Raw genomic sequence first — 14,926 nt, 5'->3', positions numbered from 1 at the left:
CCTTGCATGGTTGGAAGCAGGTTCTTCAGGAGGCTATATGTGCTCTCAGAACCTCCAACATATGTTGCTGCTTCTGCCACAACCAGGACTCCTGGGTCTACGAATGAAGAGGTGGAATAGGAAGTGGCAGCACTCACCATCGGCCCTAGTGACCGACTGAAATTTGTTTCCTGTTATTTGACGTTACGCAATACTGGCCTGGACATCTTACTTCCAAATGGAGAAATGCTTCCACATGCAGGCACGAGATGATTTCACTGAAGCACAGGTTAAGACCGCCACCCAGCCATGTGGGCTCTTGATTCAAACAGCAAAGAGGGAATTTACTGTCCTGGTGTGGTGATTAATCTTGACTAACTCTGGGAAATTGGGAGTGCTACTGTAGTAGAGGTAAGGAAGCATGTGTGTAGAACGCTGACTGATCCCTTTGGAGGTCTGTGTTACCATGCCATGTGATTAAGTTCATTGGACACTGCTAATGTGAGCCTGTTACAAATACTAAATCTCTTTATGTATTTCTACACTCATGAATTCTATCTATCCATCTATCTAGTTATCATCTGACACCTGTCTATGTATCTATCTTCTATCCAGCTGTCAACACCTATCACCACTGTGTCACTTAAATGTTTCTAAAATCTGTTTATCATGCATAAGGTGATAGAAAATTCCCTTACAAAATCTATCAAAATGTGCATATATATCTCCTATCGGTTCTGATTCTTTGGAGAACCCTGAGTAACAACTACTACAATCTTAGTATTCTGAGAGTCCCCCAGCCCTCTCTCTACCCGCTCACCCTGTGTGGGCTTGAAGTCAGTTAGTTGCCTGCTAGATACCAAGATCATCTTCAAGTGCATCTCCTTGATTAACCTGGCTATCACTCTTTGTGTTTGTGTGTGTCGTGCACTTGTGTACAGGAAGCATAGACCCAGAAGAAGGAAACAAAGTGGAAATGGTGATTCTAGGACACTGGGAAGCTAAAACAAGGGAGAGAGCAATTTTTCTTTTTCTACAAAAAAGTCAGGAGCATAATGGGAAACAAATACCAAAGTAAACTGGGGGGCCTTTGGGTGTGACAAAATGGGCTGAGAAGTGAACAGTGCCATGGGTTTCAGGAGGTGCATTGCTGCCAAACAGGACTCCTGAAATTCAGTGTGTGTGAGTTCTTAATTCAGGTGTTGATGCAGATGGAGACAAGGTGCAGGGAGAAATGGAAAGTCCTGTTCAATGACTGCAGTGGCCTCTATCTCTATGTAGACATCTCATTAAAATTTAACCTGAAAACATTCAGTTCATCACTCATACCAGCTTCATTTCAAGTACTAAAAAGCTATGTGGTTCCTAGTATTTACAATATTCAGCAACAGAACCTTTCCATACTCACAGAAAATCCGATTATGCTGTGCTAGAATTGAGAATGTGGGAACTGTGAAAGTGAAGAAAACGAGCAGAAGAATGCAACTCGTAGGCAAATTTGTCTGGGTGCCCTAGAGTCGTAATGAGGAAAAGTGCCTGTGCTGGACACATCTGCATTTAACGTAGTAAATGCAGTTAGTATTACAGTTAAAGAAGACACTGGGGCTAAAAACCATCTGCCCCTTTTGTCTCACAGTCTGTCTTCAGGAAATGAGATGAATCGGTGGAAGAACAGTCCAAAAAATAGGCCATTAGGAGGCAAGCGTGTATACTACATCTAGGAGCTGGAACTGGCCTAGTAGTGGCTTAGGTTGGGACATGTTATGACAGGCAAGGTTCAGAGGCAGGGAGAGATATTATTAACACCCACCACAGAGTGGAGCTTTTTCACTTCAGGTCCCCTTACAGCAATGAACCATGCCTGTAAATGGTCTGGGAGCACAAAGTAAGCGGGGGATACAACCAAACTCAATCCAAAAAGTGGTTTAGTGGATCTAAACTCTCAGACAACATTAAACACAAGTGCGACATGTCCGTGGTTGTTTCCACGCTCCTGAAGGACATTCAGTCCATTGACTCCTCCACTCAGCAGCCCAAATCCCTCTATTTTACACGTGAGGCATTTGAGGCACAAAGCAGGACGCGACAAAGATAGTGCACATTGGCAAGACTGTGTTTAGACCCATAGTGCAGGTCCAGGCCTCTACTGCCTCTCAAAACAAATACGGCAAGCCATTGGAGAGAAAAAGCTAGGATAAGAACCTGAGTCAGATTTAAATACATGTGCAAGGATGGCCTCATTCTGTGGCCCACTGGTGCCACATTTCACCCTACTGAGTGAGGACAAGAGGAAAAGTCAGTAAACCTCTCACTAAGGAAAACAGTAGGAATTAAATTTTTCAGTCTCCTAATCCTGGATTTGGGGCAAATTCATGCTGCTTGGGTGGAGATGAGCACTGTGGATGGATGACCACTTGAATCTACAAAGATACAGGAACCCTGCACCTTTACAGAGACAGGCAGGCGTGAGCTCTTGTCAAAGCAAGGATAATGCACACCTAATTTAACTACTCTTTATTAAGAATTCCAATTCTAAACAGTAGAAGGCAACAGCAAGTTTTTAAAAAATTCTCAAAGGATGTAAGGCTTATAGGCCTGGCTGAGCCTAGCTTTTTCCACAGCTACTAGAAGTCTGTTGAAAGAATTCCTAATGATGAGGTACAGGAGGGCAGAGGGCTCATCGGTTGGTGTAGTATACATAGGGGACCTCAGGTCCTCACCACCCTCATTGCAACAAATCTCAAGCACCAGTGCCCACATACGCTGGCCCAGCTTTCATTTAGACACATGGCTAGTGATTTCTGTCATTCTTGGGTGAGAGCGAAGAGGGTCAGGTAGCTAGAAAGCAGGAGACGAAGAACAAATGGGACAAAGAAGGTAGGGGAAACTGTGAACAGAGTGATGTAGCTAGAAGTTGAGGCTCCCGCCCCACTACACAGGCTATTCCGGAGTTGTCCCTGCCCAGTGGACATCTCCAAGTGTTCCTTGAGTCTGGCGGCTGGCATGAAAAATGAGCAGAGCATGGACACTTCGTGGAACAGCATGATGATCTCTAATTTGTGTTCTCTCTGGAGACAGTGGGAAGGAGGAGAGACAACAGTGTCAGTGGAATGAAGAGTACTAGTCTCTTGTATACCCCACCCCCACACCATATGATAGTGAGTCAAGAAGGAGCCTTGCCTTAGAGTTATTGAGGAACTGTCTGAGGGTCATCCCTTCACCATTAGGCTGTAGCCCCTGTACCTCGAAGTGATCCCACAATGTCCACTCTTGGTTACTGTACTGTGGAACAAAGTAAAAGGGTGTACAATGGGGACCATCCCAGAGCATTTTGCCCCTGTCAGTCAACTTCACATGTGAATTAAGATCAATCACAACTCTCTTTTCTTCAAAAGTTGTTCCTCTTGCGGCCCCATTTCATCATGAGTAAGGGACTGACCTTTTTATAGGGACAGACAAGGCCACACGCTATGGAGATCTTGCTAATTTCTTCACTCACCTTCCACACTCTTTCCCTTCCCACTCAGTACCCTCTAACTCTGCTGGCTCTGCCACATTAGTTCCAATACATGCCGATCACATTCCTACTTTGTGTAAGTTTGAAAATCTTTATGATGATTGAACAAAGAGTATAACTAAGGTATAGGTAGCCTAACTGTACAAAGCCTGACCTGGCATGGTGAAGGCTGAAGGAAGTTTTATAGATAAACACACACACACACACACACACACACACACAAACACACACACACACACACACACACACACACACACACAGAGCCTCAGTCACTGATGTGTAAGATGAACAGTGTGCATACAAACAGGCCCCCACCTCATGACGAAGCACTGCAAGGGGCTCAGAGAAGCTAAAGAAGGGCAGGGACAGGCTGATGAACCTGTTCTTATAGGACTCAAGCTGTTGTTGTCCCGTACCACCTTGTAGAGCTCCGGACATGCAAGGCTAACTATACCTGCTGAGATTGCGGCAATGTCTGGGAGGATCTTGCCCGCAACCAGCTTGCTCTGAGACACAAGGCAACTGGGTACGGTTAGAGACATTTAGGGACTACAGAAGAGGCCAGACATGTGAAGACTCAAGCCTGGGAAAGGGTGAAAGATGAATTCTAAGCTATCATTAAATTACGCCAGTCTGCAGGCCGCAATGTTATTGTTTTCTGCCTGGAGGCTGGATGCAGCCACAATGAAATCCATGTGGACGTTGCTGTCATCATCCCGTTATGAGTGGAAATGGAATGAGGTTTAGGGGAGACAGGGTTAGTGGTAAAAACGAGTTTTTGGCTACTAGAGACTCAAGTATTTTCCACTTCAGTTACCTGCCAGACCAGCCAAAGCCTCCCCCAGACCACAAAGGATGATCACTGAGTAATGTGGCAGGCCTATAATCCCAAACAAGACTAGGATGCCTCAGCCCATCCGACCCTGCCTAGGGTTATCCCCTCCTAGCACCTTCTCAAAGTTGATGGGGTACATCTCGCACTCAGGGAGCGTCTCTGGGTTGAGCAGCACGGCCTTGAGCTCCTGTAGGTCGGTGTCATCTGCAAAGAGAGAGGGACACGTCAGTTCTTTAGGTCCCATTCCAAGTCAGGGACTGAGGCCAAAAAGCAGGAGCCCAGGGTGGCCAGAGTTGTTCAGGCAGATAAAGGATTTGAATAGAAGAGGCACTGTGCAAAAGCATGGTGCGGAGGAGAAGAGATAGAGCGGGAAAGACCCCAGAAAAGACAGAAGTAAGCAGGTGTGGAGATTTGAAGACAGAGACATCTGCAGACACTAGGGAACAAAAATAAGGACATTCACAAAGGGTAATGTAGACAGCAGTACTATTCACAATACTTAAGAGGTAGGAGCAACCCAGTGTCCAGTGACAGATGAATGAATAAAGAAACTGTGCTCCATCCATTCCATGGAATGTTAACAGTCTTTAAAAGGGAATGTTTCCTGTCACGTTCAACAACACGGATGGACCTGGAGGGCATTACGTTTAGCTACAGTTAGAAAGACAAGTACCGCATGATTCTACTTTAGATGACATACCTACAGGAGTCAAAATCACAGAGATTAAAAGTAGAATGGTGGCTGCAGGGGCCAGGTGTTAGGAGGAATGGAGTTATTGTTTCATGGGTACGTTTCGGATTTGCCTGAACTTCGAGAGCTCTGTTACACAACCATGCCAGTGTACTGAGCGGCACACACAAGCTGATGAAGATGGTAAATCCTATGTGTTTTCTTAACCAAAATTTTTTCAAAAACATGTAGATGGACATATAACGGTAGGAGACCTTGAAGAGAATGAAGAAGAGGGAGATGGGGAGACACGTGAGGGAGATGGAGAGACACCCTCTTCCAACATACAAGGTGGAACAGGAGGGAGATAGAGGGAAGGTACACGAAGGGGCACTGGGGGAGAATGCAGACCGGGGAGAAGAGGAAAATATGGAAAGAGATAAATAGGAGAACATCTGAAGAGGGTGACCTAGAGGAAGAATAGTAAAGATAAGCTTAAGAATGGAGAATGAGATGGGAAAATACTGTAGGAGGAGACAGACATATACAGAGAACATATAAGTACATATTTGGAAAATGAAATGAGGGAAATAGGGTGAGGAGGGGAGAGACATAAAAGGAAGGAAACGGAACTATATGGAAAGAAGATCTAGTGTAGAGGGGGACTTACAGGGACAGCAGGGACTTACAGGACAGCAGGGAGAGAGAGGGAGACTCTCTCTAAGGACTACATGGTCACTGTCTGTTTCACAGAGCAAGCTCATTGCTGGGAACGTTGGGTATACTTACAGCCAGAGAGGTGAAGAGAGGTCTTGAGAGAGATGAGGGAAGATATACGGAGGCTAACAACAGAGGAAGACTACAAACAGAAGCAAGTGGGGGAGACCAGCAACCACCTGAGAAGAAATCAAGGCAGAGAGTGTACTGGTGGAGGTCATGTATCTCCCCCACCCCCACATACACAGAACAAGAACAAAAGGGAGAGAAGGAGCAGAAAACAAGGCAAAGACACTCACAGACAAGAGATGAACAATTCGTCTTCCTGACAGTCAGAGTGGGAGGGAGGAAGGTAAAGAGCGTGACAGAATCTGCCTCTACCAACCATCTTATTTTCACTGGAGAAAGCAAGGACCAAAGGATCGTTGAGGTAAACTTCAGGCCTGGGGCCTCAGAGCAGGGTCAGTGTCCAAACGCAAATGAGGAGACTTGGATGGACAAGGGATAAGCTGTGGTTGTCACTTTTGAACCTTCCATCATTAACCATACACTTTTCAACTCTACTTACTGTCTACTGCAAAAATTCTCTGACACAAGCCTTAAAAAGAGCTTTTGGTATGTGGGGTTCAGCTACCAATATTGCCTGTATTAAAATTTAACTTGAGAAAATTTAAAAATATTATTAGTCCAGTTGAAAATGGAATAATTCCATCACATGTTATAAACATTACGAGAAATAACTGTCCAATACAAAACTTTAGTAACGACAGTCAAATCATACTTACATTTTTGCAAATCTGTTTTAAGTTATACAGTCTCTTAGAAGAACACTGGACTGTTCTCTCTGCTACTGAGTTCAATCTGATCTGTGTTTCGTTGAAGGTTAAAGGGATATTCCATCTTAGAGAATAATATTTACCACTACTTCTAGATATAGCTGTTGACATTTAAATAAACACATCAAATGTAGACAAGTGATAGTGTTTTAAAGCCAGCTGCAGGGTAGAATCTTGAAATCATAAGAATCAGCTGGTTTATTTTTTTTGGAAAGGATCTTTAACTAGTACACAATTTTGCATCATTATGAACTGGTCATTTGCCACCGTGTCACTGAGTTAGCTAAGGCTTGCCAAAATGGAGTGATGAATTCCACTTTCACTTGATAACCTCAGACTGAAATAGGCCAGTAATGCCTTAGTATTTTTCTTCGAAGGGCTGTGATCTTGCAGACTTTATGAAACATTTCAGGTGACCTCACACATTTGTTCTGTGTCTTATCACTAGATAAGGGTACGAGTCGTTCTTCTGTGACCTTAGCTATACAAAATGTCTGGAGAAGTACCTCGTAGTTACATGATAAAATCACAGACAAGACTGATTCAGAGTAGGAAAAACGATACTGACCTTTACAGAAGCCTTCCCAGATGGATTCCTTTATAACCAACCTGGATTCCACAGGCCCACTGCGAGTAGACGAAAAAAGTGAAAGGACACAAAAGGGATGACTAAGATGTACAACGACAAATGAAATGAATGTACGTCTTAACTACTTGACTAAAATGGTAGGGGAAAGAAATGAGAGAACAGCAAAGGAAAGATTTGTGAAGACTGATAACAAGACAAAAAGACAGGAGAGAAGTGAGAGAAGAGGCTCATCCACTGACCAGGACATCCCAGGGCTGGAACAAAAACTGTTGATTCAGGTAGGACTTCTCAATGGCGTTCATATCTGTAATGGTGACTGCTCCTCTCTCTGCACAGTCTGGACCAATCATGGCAAAGTGCTTCAGTGGCTCACAGCAAATGGCCCCTGCACCCACCTAGGAGGTGCACAAGGAGAGGGACAGAGGCTGATTAGGGAAACTGATACAGCAAAGCCATGTGTTAAGTCCTTAATCCCCTCAATGTCCCCCTGTTGAGACAGCAAGAGGGTAACAGAGTCTAGTACTCCACAGTCAAGAACCAGGACCATACAAACCAAGGGACACCTAACAAAGGAGACCATACAGGGGGGAATAAAGGAGGCCACCAAGGGGAAGATGAAGAGATGTATCAGGATTGTCCTTGATATGAAGAAAATTAAATAGGAGACAAGATCAGGATATGAGAATCAAGATTCTCCCTTGTCAGACAGGAGGAGATTTCAGATAACATGTCGGTAGTCTAGAGGAGATGAAGGTAGCTGGTGTCCAATGTGGTCACTCGCCAAGAGGTAATTCAGCCTGCCCAACTTGTCTTGTAGGTCTGAGCCAAATATACAGCCACCTGCCCATTGTAACTGTTCTGGCACAGAGTCACATGAAAGAGAGTGTCAGAGAAGAGCTGTTTTACACAGACTTGCAATAACTCCTTCCCCATGGGTCCACCCCCGACACACATACTGCGATACACTTCCTTTCTGTGAGAGCCTCTTTACCCTCAGAGAGACACTCTAGGGCAACAAAGTGCAGCCACTGAATAATAGGCATAAACTTCCCAGAGCAAGGCTGGGGAAGGGGAGAGAGACCTTAAGGGCAAGTGGTCACCAGTAAATTAAACCCTGAAGGTAGACAGGAAGGCACCTGGCCCATCCCCAACACTGCCCTTCTCCACCCACACTAAACTTCATGAACTCCTGGGCAGCCAGGCCTCTAATAAAGGCGTTTATAGGGACCAGATCCCCAGCAACCACATACGCCAGTTTCCGAATGAGCTCTTCATCCAAGTCACCCTGCTGCACTGCCAGCAGTGCTTGGGCATTCACAGTCTGCGCTAGGGTTACTAGTTCCGCTGCATCCTCCTGATAGGGCAGAGCGGACCAAAGGAGAACCAGTCAGGCTAACATAGGGACAGGAAAAAGGGGGAGAAAAAGTAGACATGTGGAAAACAATACTGGGACTTGGACCAAAGACTCGAGATGGCTTTCTCACCCATTTTCCTCACTGAGAGGCTGAGGAGGATGGCTATGCTGAGCACAGAACTAGTGCAGTGCCTGAAAGCCAATGTGCAGCTGAGCATGGTGAGAAAACTTGGCAAAATCTGTTACCACAAAGTCTGGCTCTGCCAGTGTGGCTGGCAAGGATTTCTGTAAAGAGTTAGATATCAGGCCCTGAAAAGTGAAAGATCTAAATGTGCCTGCAACCCTACAGCCCATCCTCCCACATTCTCACAAAGCTGATCCTCTAAGGTACTCTGACCTGACTGACGATGCTTCCACGAGTATAGTCAGAGAGCCTAGACGCATCACAGATACTGAAAGCATAGGGACCTAGGGGAATGAACAGTACGGACAGATATTGTCAGTCTATTCACCAACCCTTCTGCCAAAACAAAGCAAAAATGAAAAAAGCCATTCTCACCCAGTTCAGACATTGGAGACCGTGGCTCCAAGCTCTGTTCGGACATCAGAAACCTCTATCTCTTCTGCCCCAGACCTAGTGTCGACACCACCACAGGCACCCTAGTCCTAAATGCTACACTAGAAAATACAAAAGCAAGCCCTAAAATGTTCCAATGGCAACACAGAAATATTAACTGAACACACACACACACACACACACACAGAGATACACACACAAAACCTGACCTCAAAATGTAGCATTCACAATTACCTTGTACTATCAAAAAAATTACCAGATCATGCGTCTGTGGCTTTTGTACATTCGGGGGCTATTATTCCTTCCAAAACAAGTTTGGGTACCACACCTTGGTTGGGACTCATCGTATAAGGCTATTTATATTTTTCACCTGCAGTTTTTGTGTTTAAAATCTACCAAGTATCTCCTTAACCTATTCAGGATTTTCTAGAGATGCTTTTTGACTTATGGAACATATCTGTTTTAATGTTATACCATAGTTATAGCTGTTTAATGTTATTGGTCTACTGATTTTACACACGGGATGGATTAACAAAAATACTCCAGAAGATGAGTCAAATAGACACAAGTAAAAAAAATACCCCAAATACATCACACACACACACACACACACACACACACACACACACACACACACACAAAGTCACGTGGCTTACTACACATCTAATTGGTTTCTGGAAAGAGATAATTGGGTCAGAAAGAGTGAGAAAATATATTTTGAAAAAAAAAAACTGTGACATTTCAAATATGATAAATCCATAAATCTCCTGATAATAAATTCAGTAAATACCATCCCCTCCTCCCCGCAAATGGAGAACACTACACTAAAATCCATCATAATCACACTGCTTAATATCAGTGAGAGAAAATTGGCATGCTACAAACAGAGGGACAAGGATAAGAAAGGCAGCGGGCTTCTGTATGTGGACAATAATGTGAGCAACAGAGCAACATCTTTAAAGCAATGAATAAAAATGTCAATTCTGGGTAAACATGGTGGAGTGATAGATGTCCTCAGATCTCTCTCCTTGAAACAACAATAAGCTGAACATTTAAAACTCAACAAAAAACACCCCAACATCACAACATCATATCTGTGCGTGGGATCTGCTCATAAGAGCTACCACAGGTCAGAACCCCAGCTATCAGGCAGAGGACTGGGAGAAATAAAGAAGCTGCCTCTTGTAGCTGCCAGAGCTCCCTGAAGGAGGATGGGGAGGAGAGAAGGTGCGGTGACTTCCCTGAACGGCCTGGTCTGACAGTGCGGCAAATTCTAAGCAGCCAGCGGCAGGGACCAGTTATCAGAGCAGAAAGCAGAGAAGCAGGATGGGACCACAGAGAAACAACAGCTGATTTTTACCAGCTTTGGTTGCAATACCGAAGCTGAGCCACGGCCACCAACTCCCAACCCAGAAGCCACATGCCCCCAACCCTCCAAGACCATTTATGGAGAAGCACCAGGGGAATCAGAGAAAAATGCTACAAAAACTGTTACTAACTTGCACAGGGACTGAACCTGAGGATAGTGAGTGTGATTAAATATCTACAAGGGGGAAAAAAAAAACAGCCTTGTCTTTGCTTTTTAGAAAGCAAGAATCTAAGAGCTTTAGTTGCCAACTCCTGGAAAGAAAAGAAAAGTGCCTTCTTTGCAGCAAATCTTTCTATAACAAATCTTTCTGGAAAAAAACAGCAGAATACATTTCCATTAATGCCCAAGCAGAGAAATAGTGCATTAAAAACCATGAACATGCAAGGTGACAAGGCATTTCAGAAAGAAAGAGAAAAATTTCCAGAAAATACGCTTAGAGATATAGAAATATGTGATTTAAATGATAGAGAATTCAGAATGGCTCTTCTGAAAAAACTCAGTGAGTTCTGAAATTAGTCACATAAACAATTTCAGGAATTGAAAAAACAACTAGACGAGCAGAGCATGGAGACTGAATCCCTCAGAAAGAACAGAATAGATCTTCTGGAGATAAAAACAAAGCAACAAATAAACAAGCAAACAACACTGCAAGAGTTGAAAAATGAAATAGATCGCTGGGGAAATAGAGTCGACCAAATGGAGCAAAGGATCAGTGATATCGAAGGCAGAAATCTAGAAATGAATCAGAAAAGAGAAACGCTGAAGAATAAAAATAATGAGTGATGAATATAAGAACAAGCCAATAACATCAGGAGAGGAAACGTAAGAATAATGGGTATTATCGAAGGCAACAAAAAGGAAGAGGGACTAGGAAGCATTTTGAGACAAGTAGTGGATGAAAATTTCCCAAATCTAAGGAATAAACTGGAGCTTGAAATTCAAGTCAACAGAACACCGAATATCTCAACCCAAAAAAGCCTTCACCAAGATACATTGTATTAAAGTTATCAAAAATCAACAGCAAAGATAGAATTCTCAGGGCAGCCAGGGAGAAGAAAATGGTAACTTATAAAGGAAAACCCAGTAGATTATTCTCAGACAACAGCGCTAACATTACAAGCCAGAAAGAAATGGAATCAACTCTTTAAACTATTAAATAAAAGGAACTATCAGCCTGGAATTATGTATCCAGCTAAGTTCTCTTTTAGAGATGAAGAAGAAATTAAGACTTTTCCAGATATACAAAAATTGAGGAAACGTTTATTTCTATAAAGCAAATTTATTGATATAAATTTTTATTTATTTATATAAAAATTTATTTCTATAAATTGTTATTTATATAAAATATACAAATTTTTATTTATATATTTATATAAAGCAAGGAGAAGGAAGCAATAGAAACATGGAGCTACCAGAAAGCAAATGGTAAAATGGCTATAAGACGACCTTATATTTCAATGATCACCCTAAATGTAAATGGACTGACTCACCAATAAAAAGGCACAGAGTTGCAGAATGGATCAAAAAACAAAACCCAACCATATGCTGCCTCCAGGAGACACATCTCAGATCTAAAGACAAAGATAGACTCAAAGCGAAAGCGTGGAAAATGATATTTCAAGCAAATGACATCAGGAGAAAAGCGGGAGTAGCAGTACTAATAGCAGATGAAATAGACTTCAACATAAAAAAGGTAAAGAATGATACTGATGGATACTTCATATTGATAAAGGGAATCACGCTCCAAGAAGACATAACAATTATTAATATCTATGCTCCCAATCAAGGGGCCTCGAAATATGTAAAGCAATTATGAACAGAACTAAAAGGAGAAACAGACCCCAACACTATCATAGTAGGGGACCTAAATACTCCACAGTCAGTTATAAACCAATCATCCAAACAGAAAATCAATAAGGAAATAACATCCTTAAATAATACATTAGACTAACTACATATAACTGACATATACAGAGCCTTCCATCCAAAAACAGCTGCTTACACATTCTTCTCTAGAACACATGGAACATTCTCAAGGTTCAACCACAAAACTGAGACACAGAAATAAGTGTGTTGAAATCATACCAAACATATTCTCTGCTCATAATGATCAAAACGAGAGATCAAGTGTAAAAACTAATCAGGAAGAACCACAAATACATGGAGATTAGGCAACATGCTACTGAAGAATAACTGGGTCAGAGAAGAATCAAAAGAGGGATTAAAAGAAACATAGAAATGAATGATAATGAGAGTACAACATATCAAATTTGGGACATATAAAAGTTGGTCATAAGAGGCAAGTTCATATCTTTACAGGCTTATCTCCAAAACCAAGAAGAAGTCCAATTAAACAACCTAATGCTTCATCTTAAAAACTAGAAAAGGACGAACAAACGAAGCCTAAGTCAGCAGAAGGAAAGAAAGAATCAAAATTAGAGCAGCAATAATTTAAAATGAAAACAAACAAAAAAATGGAAGAAATAAATGCAACAAAGAGCTGGTTCTTTGAGTAGGTCAATAAAATTGACAAACCCCTGGCTAGACTGACTAAAGAAGAAAGAGAAATGACACAAATAAACAAAATTGGGGATGAAATAGGGGAAATTACAACTGACATCACGGAAATACAAAAGATCATTCAAGAATACTTGGAAAAATTATATAATAACAACTTTAACAACCTAGAAGAAATGGACCAGTACTTAGAAAAACACCATCTTCCTACACTGAATCAAGAAGGTCTGAAAAATCTAAATCGACTGATAAGCAGTATGAAAATTAAAACAATTATCAAAAACCAACTAAAAAGTAGGCTTCACCTGTGAATTCTACCAAACATTCAAAACAGATTTAATACCTATGCTCCTCCAACTCTTCCAAAAAAAATAAAAAATGAGGCAATATTTTCCAATTCATTTTACGAGGCCAATATTACTCTGATATCAAAACTTGGTAATCATAACACACACACACACACACGCACACACACACACACACACTAGACCAATATCACCATGAACACAGATGTAAAAATTCTAAATAAGATACTAGCAAACCGAATACAGCAGCATATTAAAAAGTTTATACACCATGATCAAGTGGGTTTCATCCTAGGGAAACAGGGATGGTTCAACATATGCAAATTGATTAATGTGATATACCACATTAATAAATTAAAAAATAGGAATTGTATGATTATATCAATAGTTGCAGAAACAGCCTTTGACAAGATGCTGCCTTCTTTTATGATCAAAACAGTTAACAAAATCAGTATAGAAGGAAAGTACCTTAATATAATAAAGGCCATATATGACAAGCCCTCAGCCAACATTATACTTAATGATGAAAAACTAAAAACCTTCCCTCTGAGATCAGGAACAAGGCAAGGCCGTCCACTATTGCCCCTGCTATTCAATGTAACATTGGAGGTCCTAGCGAATGCAATCAGACAAGAGAAAAATATAAAAGACGTCCAAATAGGAAACAAAGAACACAGACTGTCACTATTTGCAGATGACATGATTCTCCATATAGAAAACCCTAAAAAATAAGAATGCTACTAGAAACAATAAGCAAATACAGTAAAGTCTCTCGATATATAATCAATGTTCAAAAGTCTATAGCCTTCCTATACTCTAATAATAAAATGTCAGAAAATAGAAGTGTTAAAATAATTCCTTTTGCAATTGCAACAAAAAGAATAACATACCTATGAATAAATTTAATGAAATGTGAAGGACCTATATAATGAAAACTACAAGACCCTATTGGAAGAAATTGAAGAAGATACACAAAATGGAAAGACATTCCATGTTCTTGGATTGGAAGAATCAGCATAGTTAAACTGGCCTTATTACGTAAAGCATTCTACAGATTTAATGCAATCCCCATCAAAATCGCATTGGAATTTTTTAAAGAAATAGAACAAAAAATGATCAGACTTGTATGGAAACACAAAAGACACCAAATTGCCAAAGCCATCTTGAGAAAAAAGAATGAGTCTGGAGGCATCGCTCCACCTGACTTCAAAATATACTACAAAGCAACAGTAATCAAAACAGCATGGTATTGGCTGCAAAACAAATACATGGACCAGTGGAACAGAATCGAGAGTCCAGAAGTAAACCCATACTTCTATGGGCAAATCAATTTTGACCAAAAAAAAAAAAGAGCCAAAAACATACAGTGGAGAATGGAAAGCTTCTTCAATAAATGATGCTGAGAAAACTGGAAAGTCACCTGTAAAAGGATGAAAGTAAACTGCTGTCTATCACCACACATCAAAATTAACTCAAAATTGATTAAGGACGTGGACATAAGATCTGAAACAATAAAATGCATAGAAGAAAACATAGGATCTAAACTCAAGGACCTTGGACTAAAAGAGGAATTTATGAATTTGACCTCAAAGGCAAGGAAAAGATGCTTAACATCGCTAGCTATGAGATGTCATCTCACATCTGTCAGAATACCTGTAATC

The 14,926-nt window shown here is 41.4% G+C and overlaps 1 pseudogene; it reads right to left on the bottom strand.

The window, feature by feature from the left end:
• Positions 1–2,656: 2,656 nt before the first annotated feature.
• On the bottom strand, positions 2,657–9,418 carry LOC120610946 (ubiquitin-like modifier-activating enzyme 1; annotated as a pseudogene).
• Positions 9,419–14,926: the final 5,508 nt, after the last annotated feature.

This window comes from Pteropus medius, unplaced genomic scaffold, assembly GCF_902729225.1.
Source record: "Pteropus medius unplaced genomic scaffold, Ma_sr-lr_union100, whole genome shotgun sequence".
In the NCBI taxonomy this organism is placed as follows: Eukaryota; Metazoa; Chordata; class Mammalia; order Chiroptera; family Pteropodidae; genus Pteropus; species Pteropus medius.
Note: the sequence above shows the minus strand (reverse complement) of the source record. Positions and strands in the feature narration are given on the sequence as shown.